We start from the raw sequence: 10,735 nt of genomic DNA, 5'->3' as shown, positions 1-10,735 counted from the left end.
GCTGCACTTTTCAGTCAGTTTTCTATTTTCCTTGCAAGTACATGTTTTTCTTTCACTAAATCCCTGGTTAAATCTCTGTGAAGGTCACCTTCAAAATTAGGATATTGGAAAGCTGAAGGGGGATCTTCCTCACAGGACTGCAGAGTCTCCAAATGTTGTTTTTTAAGTTAATGGGTTCTGTCTGACCATAAGTTCTATTTCTACAGTTATTTAATGAAAGCATAGAAGTTACAACATACAATTTAGAATCTATGATCCTAAGTGTCAACGGAAATTAAACTGTGATCTAATGACCAAAATCCCAAAAATAAAAATTAGTAATCAGATGAAAGACATTTAATCTAGCAATCCCATCAAATTGGAAGGCTGCAGGTATACCTAATTTCTCAAATAAAGGTGTGAGGAGAGGGAAACAGATAAATATTACAGTTCGCTCTGATTTACAGAAGCAATTTTCTCCTGAGCACTAGTAATTTTTGAGGAAATGCTATTAAAAAATTATTCAGAGATATTTTAGGAAAATAAAATATACAGAAGTAACTTAAGTTGTGGGGAGTTTTGTTTGTTTCTTTAATCAAGCTAGAATATTCTTAAGGAAGCATGATCTAACAGTTCTAAATGCCATGCAAAATACATCAATATTGTTCTCATACTAATTTCCACAGAAGAAAATGAGATGCAGTGACTATTCAATATATATGAAAAAAATGGGATGACAATTACCCATTAAATATTCCCATACTAGGGAAGCCCTTTTACCACAATCAGCAAAGAAGATGGATCTATATGCTTGATTCTTCAACAGAGAACTTGCAGGTCTTCCACTAGTGTATGAATATAAGTGCAAAATAAAACTAATGCACTCTACAATTCTGCATGCAAGAAAAATTCTTTAAACTTTAAATTGTACTTTCTAGAACTGTGGTGTCAAGGAGTCATTCTGCGTGTGTGCAGCTAAAAATACTCCTCATTGAAAGCCAAGACAAGGAAAAGGCTGATTAATAACACAAGCTTCCAGAACTCTTCAGCATGCAAGTTACACCAGACACTATTACTTCTGCTATACTTATCTGAGTACAAAGCCAGATTGTAAGTCCCAGGTACAAAATGATATTACACTTCACACAAGAGGTAGTGAATGCTTCTGCCAATATATAATCGGTGTAGCTAGGCTAAAAATAAGCAAACATAGTAGCAGAATAAGGTTATATCTGGGCGACATAAAGTCTATGAGATTTCACTCCTGTGATTCAAAAGTCAGTCAAGTGAGTTTACTGCCTTTTATTTACACACATTGTTTATTTCATCGATTTTATTTTTATTTTTAATTCACCACTGCCTGGTGCTAGAGTACCAATGTAAAGCAAAGAAAAAGCTTTCTACAGGGGCAGCAGGGAAGTAAGCAGATTGGCCACTACACAGAGCATCTTTGTCAATTTCAGAGGCATGAAAATGTGCAGCACTATGTGTTTGCAGGAGGTCAAAGAATGATGAAGCTGGCAAAAAATAGTTGTGAATCTCCTACTGTTTGCCTGTCAAAAAAAGGCACTACAGCTGTAATGGTGGCAGATCTGTTATTTAAATCTTTGAGGTTTGTTTTTACATAATTTTAAATTAAATAAACAGAAAACATCAATATTAGATGAGCAATTGCATTTGCAACTGTTGCATTGGCATCTTTACAAAGCTAAGTGAGCTCTTTGTGTATGATCACTTCCCAAGGTTGGACTCAATGATCCTGAAGGTCTTTTCCATGCCTTAATAATTCTATAAGTCTGTGATTCAGCAAGTCACACATGGCAACAGTGACAATGCCCATCAATCATAATCACTAAGACAGAACCTGCTTACTGTGCCATTATGACATTTATTGGGCAGTGTCCAAGATGTAGGTTCTTACACAACTCTAAGACTCCCCAACTCAACTGCTTAGTCCAACAAAAAAAAAAAATCTTTCACAGGTGAAGGTGAATTTTGTTCAAAAACTTATTTAATTATACCATAAGTGACCATAACATCTCTTGACATCCCCTGCATTCCCATTTCTGCAAAATTTGCAGAACTTTACTATCACATTTACTGTGAGCTGGTTTCTCAGAGACAGGCTTTACCTGCCTCTTGCCAGAGGCAAGGAAAACATGCAAAAAGCCCCAAACCTAAACTGACTGCAACTGTATTGCTTCACCACCACCACAGCTTCCCATAAGTCTTTTAACAGATCATGCTTTTATTTAATTTTTTAAAATATGTTGTTGCTATTATTTCTTTCACTTTTAAACAACCAAAAACATTTAATACACATTTGTTTCCACCTATGGTAAAAGAAAACAGAATGTGTCTAGGAGCCAACACTTAAACTAATCAGATAGGAATATTCCTTCACAAAACAGCATGGTGAATACTCTCTTGCCCTTTTGGTCTACCAGGAGGCTACAAAGATACTGCTGACAACATGAAGCAATGCATTTCCATCAGGACTGAGAGGATGACTACTTGTGCTGTCTGAGATACCCTGTTGCCTTCACTCACCACAGGTTAGAGAAGCCACCATGTCTGGCAACAATCAAGAGGAGAACAGAAGAAATAGGGTTTACTGCTAAGTCATGGGGTTCACACACACACACACACAGTTGACTCAAGGTAAACTTGAATATCTCTGAATATAACACATTGCTGCTGGTGTTCTTCCTCGTTCTTCCACTTGTGCTCTACAATGAGCAAATAGTTAGGGGGGAAGTTACCTAGTTTGATTCATACAGCCAGAGACTGACTTAATTTTTTTCTGTGTTTCTTTACAAAACACAGTAGGGGTGGAAAGTTCACAATTTCTGTATCTAGATTTATCCATTAATGGAATTTACTGTCTTATGCAATGCCATGGCACAGGATTCAAAGCTCATTTCTGAATGCAGTCTAATTATATTAACTAAGCTTTGTAACTCAGAGCTAATGAGTTATAGCTAGTCATGGCTTGTCAGCCCAGATGTCAGATCAGGGAATTCAGGTAGACTGCATGTGGACCTATACTGACTTCTACCCAGTTACTTCCAGCAACCTCCTGTACGGAGGCCTGACAGAGCAACCACAGATGCCACTGCTCTTGCTGCAGTGTATTATCTCCATGTGCTCCTTAGAACAAATGATTTTTTGTTACATGAAAGCAGAGGGCCCAATGCAATGAAGTTATTGTTTTAGTTTATGACTGGTGCCCTTGTCTCTCATTACAGGCCCTGGTAAGGTCTCGCTCCATCTTTCTTGTAAGCCCATTTTATTGATAGAAAGGATGCAATAAGATCCCTTCCTCAGGCTGAACAAACTCCAGCTTTCTCAGCCTTTGTCCACAGGAGAGCTGTTCCAGCACTGCGATCATTTTTGTAGTCATCCTCTGGACCCACTTAAACAGGTCCATGTCTTTCTTGTACTCGTGGACCAAAAGCTGGATACAGCTCTCTAGCTGGGGTCTCACAAGAGCAGAAGGTCAGAATCACCTCCCTCGACCTGCTGGTCACAATTTCTTGGTGCAGCCAGGGTGCAGTTGGGCTCTCTGGGCCACAGGTGCACATTGCCAGCACATGTCCAGCTTTTCAACTACTGGTATTCCCCAAGACCTTCTGCACAGGGCTGCTCTCAATCCATTCATCACTCAGCCTGCACTTATATTGGGGATAGCACTGACCCAAGGTGTAGGCCCTTGAGCTTGGCCTTGTTGAACTTCATGAGTTTTTCACATGAGCCCACTTCTCCAGCATGTAAAGTTCCCTTTCCTCCAGCATAGCAACTACTCTGCTTAGCTTGGTGTTGGGTTGTGTATTCATGTTCTACAAAATACATTTAGGTACACTAAACATTGTTCTTGTACCTGTGTGGTTCCAAATTGATCTGGCTATGTCTTCAGCCGATGCAAGCAGGTTATTTTATAAGCTTACATTTATAGATGCAATTAAGTGGACTGCAGACTAGGCTTACACATCAGGCCTCAGCAGCAGTTATTCATGCACTGCCAACCTTAATTTGATGTCCTGGGGGAATAAGAGAAGGCTGATCATTCTCCTGTATGAACAGCACAGGTAGCTCATTAATGGAGCTGTACTGCCTGTTTTGTCATTCTGCTCACAGTGCCTTAGGCAATAGTGACAAGAATAAAACTTAAGAAAAACTAACAATTCACAGAACCTGTCAAAACCCGTTACTGTGACTTGTGCAGGTCTGTATCCAATCACTATCAGCTATCAGAGCTCACAGAGGCCAGTAAATTGGCATGTATCTCAGCCTGGTGGGCAGTCAAGTGCACCAAAATGTTTCTGATGCCTCAAAATGCAGATGACTCTGACAGGAGAAAAAGAGAAATTGGAAAACTGATGGTAAAGGAATAAATCTTAAAACACAAAACAAAACCAGACGTAAAACAGTGAGTGAAATTGAATGGATATTTCTTGAATCTTAATTCTTATTTTTCTCACACTGACACAGCTATTATAGATGAACTGTGGGAAAAATCCACAGTGCTAGCAGTTGCTGTTACCATACTGCTCCAAGTCTATAATCATTATCCATCAAGTAATATAAAGTAATTTATTGTACACTAAGTGCTTAGTGTTGCTACTTCTACTTCTGGAAATAGCTTTGGTTCATTTGGACAATATATTCTACTTTTGATTAAAATAACTGCTTTGGACTTGATTGATGTGAGAGTTTGAACAGATAGCAATTGCCAACCTGGGTTGCTCATCAAAAGCTGACATTTAGAAAAAAAAGTTAATTCACTGAATTAAAATCTTTGTGCTCTGTGAAGGTCTGTGATGCATAACACTGTGACTAGACACAACCTTCATTCTACACCATGAAGACCCAAAGATAATCTGCTAAAACAAAAGAATTTTCATTGCACTGAATTCAACTATAAGGTATCTGTTTCTTGTATTATCATCGAGAATAGATGGAAAATGCAAGTAATCTATGCAGTGACAAAATTATCATAATAAATCTTCATCAGAACTCTGAATGCAAACATTTTGTAAATTATGGCTGCTCAGAAGCAGGCCATCCCTTGACCCTAATTATTTCATTTTTTGTTCACTGATACACTTGGAAGATGATTAGACCTTCTAATCTATTTAGTAATCAGTAGGAATAATTTCTCTTTTGCCCTATGAACTGCTTTTGTAGGAATATTAGTGACTGCCAGTGGGAGGCCTTCTGCTCTCCTATAAAAAACTCAGGTTATAGGGTGGCAGATGAGGTAGAATGGTACAGCTACATGTAATTTTGTAATAATTATAGATCATAATTACAAGACTATTATTCCACTCTTCTATAAATTTCCACATAGCCTAATGAGATTGCAGATTACAGTACCATCTCTTTAGGTATGCTTACGGAAGTAACTTTATTCACTCAAGTATTTTAATGTGATCAGTTCAAGAACTTAAATACATACAAGGCTTGCAGAAGTGACACTCAAGAGCCTCATTCTACACTTAAAATGAACTTGGAAAAAAACTTTTATCTGGAATTTAGGGAGCAATGTGTCTCAATTATGTACAGACTGTGTAAAAAGTGTGAATAAAACTATTATGAACTGAAGGAAAACAACAAGGAAAATGAACTTCTAAAGATGCTTTGGCAAAGGATACTTCATTTTACTTCTATGTTATCTGATCTGAGCATGTTTGTGTTATATTTACATAATTTAAAATAAGACTATATTGCACATATACACTACAACAAAATTAAGGTAATAATTTAATTTGCATTTCACTAGCATTTACACAAAAAAAAAAAGTATAGCATATCAAGAAAGTCATCTCAGTTATGGGATCAATTGCTGCATTTTAGTTTGTATCTTTTTGTTGGACCTAGGTGATCTTTCAACCCATACCATTCTATGATCTAGAATTGTTTTATATGAATAGTGATAACTTGTTCAGTATTTCCTGTAATACTCTGACCTCAGCTAGCTGTATTAACCCTACTAAGTAAAAGTTGCTAACTGCATTAGTTAGGATAAGAACTTTAAAAGGTTTAAATAAAATGATAGTATTGATTTCTAATTTTCCCATTAAGTTCACCGAAAAAAAGGTTAACTATGTTTAAAGAAATAAATGGTTGAGCAAGTCCTTAAATGTCAGGAAGATAACATATGCTTTCCTATAGGAGGAATCTTTTAGCAAGGAACAATTGCAAATTACTGAAAAGTACTTATAAAGGAAGCTCAATGCCACATTGCTTTCCTTGCAATAGCTGCAAATATAGCCAGTGAAAACAGCTACGGCTTAGCCTACCTAAGAGAGCATTTGATTTTGAGCCTATTGACAAAAGAGACAGAAAAGAAACAAGAAAGGAACCACTGCCTGGCTTACTGCCATACATGTCAACGATTTTTCAGAAACAAGAGGCTGTAAGAAAAAGAATCCTATAGCAAATTCATCACAAGGAAGAAATGCAAGAGAACAGAACACATTTGAAAATATTTGCTCAGCCAGCATCATGTTTTAATTAAAGAAAATAAGAGAGGCCATAGCAACATACAGCACTCCATAGCTACCACACAGCTCAGAGGAATTACTGAATGTGCAAATCAATATCTGTCTCCCTTCACAGAGCAATGCAGGTGCTTTGACAGAGAGTTAAAGTGCTTTCTGTAATGAGCTCAGTAGAGTCACTGACACTTTAATTTGAGTTAAAGCTAATTCAGGACTTCTGACCAGAAACTTGGCAGCAATGAAGAAAAATAAAAAATATCCATCTCTCAATAAGGATGAGGTGCAAAATTTTCTTAGCAGCATTATCAACCCCCAACTTCTCCAACAAAATCTTGGAGCAGAACTAACCCCATCCTGAATATAGGCTTTAATTTCCCATACTTATCTCTGGAAATCTGACACAATTAACACACACTGAGCAAAAATCTGTTACTCCTGTGCCACGACCCCAGCACATCCATGGATCTTGGTGACCAAGTGCTTATGTGCCCTGTGGAGTCACAACAGATCCAACACCATTCCAGACCAGCTGGATTCGTTGTACAGTCACACTGCACATGACTGCTGCTCTGTTGCAGAGGTAAACAGATAAACAGACAAATGTGCCATGCTAAGTTACATTGAAAGGTATAGCTAGGAAGCAAAATTTCCCCGTAAAAGTAGGAAATCTTCTTTCTGAATTGGCTTCTACTATGGTCCTTCTGTGTCCCTTCCAACTCAGGATATTCTGTGAAACTTAAAAGTTCTGTGAAAGCCTTCCAAGCCTTTAACTCAGAGCTTGTATCCAAATCACTGAGAACTTGTACACTATTTCTGAATTAATCTGCCTCTACATTTTTCAGGTTACTAGGGTAAAAGTAGAATATACCCCCCTAAATCACACTGTTTAGAAAAATCAAGCAAGCTAGGAGACCACTGTCCTCCAAACAGAAGATAATACCTGCTATTTGTAACTGGTATGAGAAGGAACCAGAAGAGCTGATCAATACAGGTAAGTGAACAACAGTGAAAAGAGTAGGTTTTGGTTTTAAAAGGTAAATTAGAATTTCCGTGAATGCTGATCTATGATGCTTGGATTCCCAATTAGTTTCTTCCCAAGTCTCTTCTTACATCACTACCCCCTTTTTTTTTTCCCCTTTTTTTAATTTACAGTAAATGAGATATAGCACATGTCCCAGCAAGCCACAGATTAATTACTTCAATAGAATATAAAACTGGGACTTCTTAGGACTGAGATTAAGAAAAAACAAGCTATATCTCCAGTAGCTGTCTGTTGAATATTGTCAAGGTCTCCAACCCTGAAGCCTCACTGACAGTCGAAGATACAGGACACATTCAACAGAGATTTGTAGAAACACTTATCCCTTTCTGTCCAGTCCTTGAGCCCACCAAGCACAAGTCAGCTCTAACCTAGGAGCTAGGTAACCATGCCAACACAGCACTGAGGTGAAGATAATGTTCTGTTTCTTAACAAGATGCGTTATTTTGCCTCTGGCTTCCCCTCATCTTAATATAGCCATTGTTTGCCTCATTTTCATCCTGCAGGAGAGGACATGTTAATGGCTGCTCTCAGATTGACAAACACCAAGATATTCCTTGTTCTTGAGTAGTTTGTTCCAGTCAGTAAATAGTCTAGATCCACAAACTGCAAAAATTAATTGCTGTTTATGGTGTTTACTATTTCATTGTCAGCAGCTCCAGGAACAAGCATTAACAGTGTTTTGAACGTTCACCTGGTGTTAAGAACCAAACTTGTATAAATTTTCTCAGTAACATTACCAAATGCATTTTTAAAGAGAGAATAAGAACATATAGACTTATAATCTTACAATGGTAGTATTCATTAGAAAATCTGCATAAGCAATCTTTTAATACAGCAAAACACATGGAATGTCACATATTTTTAATTTCTAAATGTAACATTGTCATAGTATAGGTGGGATTGTATCAGTAGATGAGCTACCTGATTTTTATAAAATTAACTTCAGAAGAACTCTGCAATTTCGTTTTCTTATATTGATGTTAAAAGGCGAAGAAAATCACATACAGATGACATTTCAATTTATGAATATTTAAAGAGGAATTTTTGTTTATTAGCTACTTGAACATTACAGCTCTAAGAAAAGGTTTTTTGAAAACAGTGGAGTTTAATTTTACACGTGGGAAAAACCATAGAAATAAAAATGTGCAAGCAATTCTTTCTTTTCTATTCATTCTTAATACTAATATAAAATATTGCTCCTTACAGTATCTAGAAATACCATATAACACATTATTAAATAAAAAGACACCAAATGAATATTTTTAAAAAACAACCAAAACCAGAAAGAAAATATTCTATGTATTGATATTGAAATTCTATTTTTTTTATGCAGATAAATTTCTCCCTTCCAATTAGACTGAATTCTAGGGACCATGTAAACCAAAACAAAAGCAGCATGTTAGGGGTCAAAAGTAACCCCTCTAGTAACTGTCAACACAACCTCATTTCTGAAGGAACCAAATTGTCCCTACTAATGGAAAGAAGGAAAAATGTCTTCAAGAGGATGAAAAAAAGAATAGGAAACCACAGCCACTTTCTTTAGAGAAAAGTTGTTCAGTTCAAAATCTCACTATTTTCCATGGCAAAAAAAAAAGGCACATTCCTTTGGGCTTACCTTTAAGCATAGTATATATCACAGCAAGTATAAACTAAAGTATAAAATAAGCAAACAACATAACATACATTTAAATAAAAAAACAGGTTTTTCCCCAAGTATGAAAAATAAGAATGACATCTGAAATGTGCCTGGATAACTGAAGTTGAAGACAGTACAGAATTTGGTTAAGATCAAACATGGCATTTGCTGTCACCATTCACACATCAATGCTTCAGACTCTGTGTGTTCTCAAGCTAGAGAGAATGCTGTTTACCAATCTTATTGGCAGCTGCAGTTTCAACACAGTGAATTATCAGTGAATGGCTTACTTTGGAAAAGACCATTGAAGCTCATTGAGTCCAAAGCCACTGCTCTAGCAGGGCCACCTGCAGCCAGATAAATCCAGATAAATTGAGAATATCTCCAAGGAGGGAAGCTCTGCAAAGACCCTGAGCAGTCTCTGATGGTGGTCACTCAAACCTCACTGTGAACAATGGACCTGCACCCACACAGACAAACACTTCCTTGTCCCACCATTTACAGCTGTGGGTGACAGGTGAAAAAAACTGCACCAAGAGTATTATTTACTTGCAATATTCCATGTTACCACAAGACCCTATTAACCCAGTTTAACCACATCACCACCGTATAAAACATCGAATCCTTGGGGAGGCATCAGTGGGGATGTATTTGATGGTGTCACTGAACTGTGTCATTCTGTTGCGTGCTTCTCTTTTGCCCCTCCATTTCTTTTGGTCCTGATCTATACTCTTTAGACTTTTCCTGATGTGGTGCTTGGATATATTGACTGTTTTCAATACTGATTTTTGACATGAAGCTAAGATTCACCTCGCCAAATTCAGCTTTATAAAACATTGGTATCTGAATAGTTTATTTAATGGCCCATTAGTAATTAGCTGAAAAGCTTCAGGGCTTGTTATTTTCTCTTTTATCACCTGTTTGTTGCTCAGTTGTGTCTGTGTATTTATCACTTGCCTGGTTATTCCCTTTATACTCCATAGTCCTTAACCAGTTAACTTAATGAAGCAGATATTCTCATGTTCCAAATATCATTACAGATTTCATCAGAAACACACCTTGCTTAAGAAAAATTTCCTTAACTTTCCATCTGTAGTGACCCAAGATATGTGAGAATTGTAGGCAAAAAAGCCCTCAAAGTAATCACACATTAAGCAAACCCAGAGAGAAGTACATTTTTGAACTAGCAAACAGAGTGGAAAAGGGTGAGATACTTGAAACCTGAGATAGCTTACAAGGCTGTTTGAGTTAGAATACTCTTCATAACACTGATTTATTGCTGAATTGAAATGGGATTATGTTTATTTTGATGAATCCAGGGGAAAAGTGTCAGACAACTCCAAAACCAGGAAACAAATTTGTCAGCATAAATTATGTTCAACACTAAAATAATGTGATAAGCAATGAAAAACAACACGCTCATGTTTGCAGAAATAAGATATAGGTAGCTGCTCAGTATTTACCATGCAAGAGCTGGAAAGGAATTCACATTACTAGAAAGCAGAGTTGCTAAAAATGCAATCAACTTCTCATTTTCCCAAAACAGAGAGACGAAATTTGTCTAAATTTTATGCA

At 37.0% G+C, this 10,735-nt stretch overlaps 1 long non-coding RNA gene across 2 annotated transcripts; it reads left to right on the top strand.

The window, feature by feature from the left end:
* The first annotated feature begins 2,429 nt into the window (after positions 1 to 2,429).
* LOC146438466 (uncharacterized) lies at positions 2,430 to 8,511 on the top strand. Of its 2 annotated transcripts, none has more exons than XR_014852075.1 (3): positions 2,430 to 2,534; positions 7,325 to 7,473; positions 7,746 to 8,511. It is a non-coding gene; the product is annotated as an uncharacterized LOC146438466 (long non-coding RNA). The 2 variants fall into 2 exon arrangements; XR_014852074.1 differs by having other exon boundaries at positions 2,430 to 2,640.
* Positions 8,512 to 10,735: the final 2,224 nt, after the last annotated feature.

The sequence above is a fragment of the Lichenostomus cassidix genome, chromosome 4 (assembly GCF_008360975.1).
Source record: "Lichenostomus cassidix isolate B80296 chromosome 4, HeHo_3.0, whole genome shotgun sequence".
Taxonomy (NCBI): Eukaryota; Metazoa; Chordata; class Aves; order Passeriformes; family Meliphagidae; genus Lichenostomus; species Lichenostomus cassidix.
This window is presented reverse-complemented; position numbering and strand designations above follow the sequence as displayed.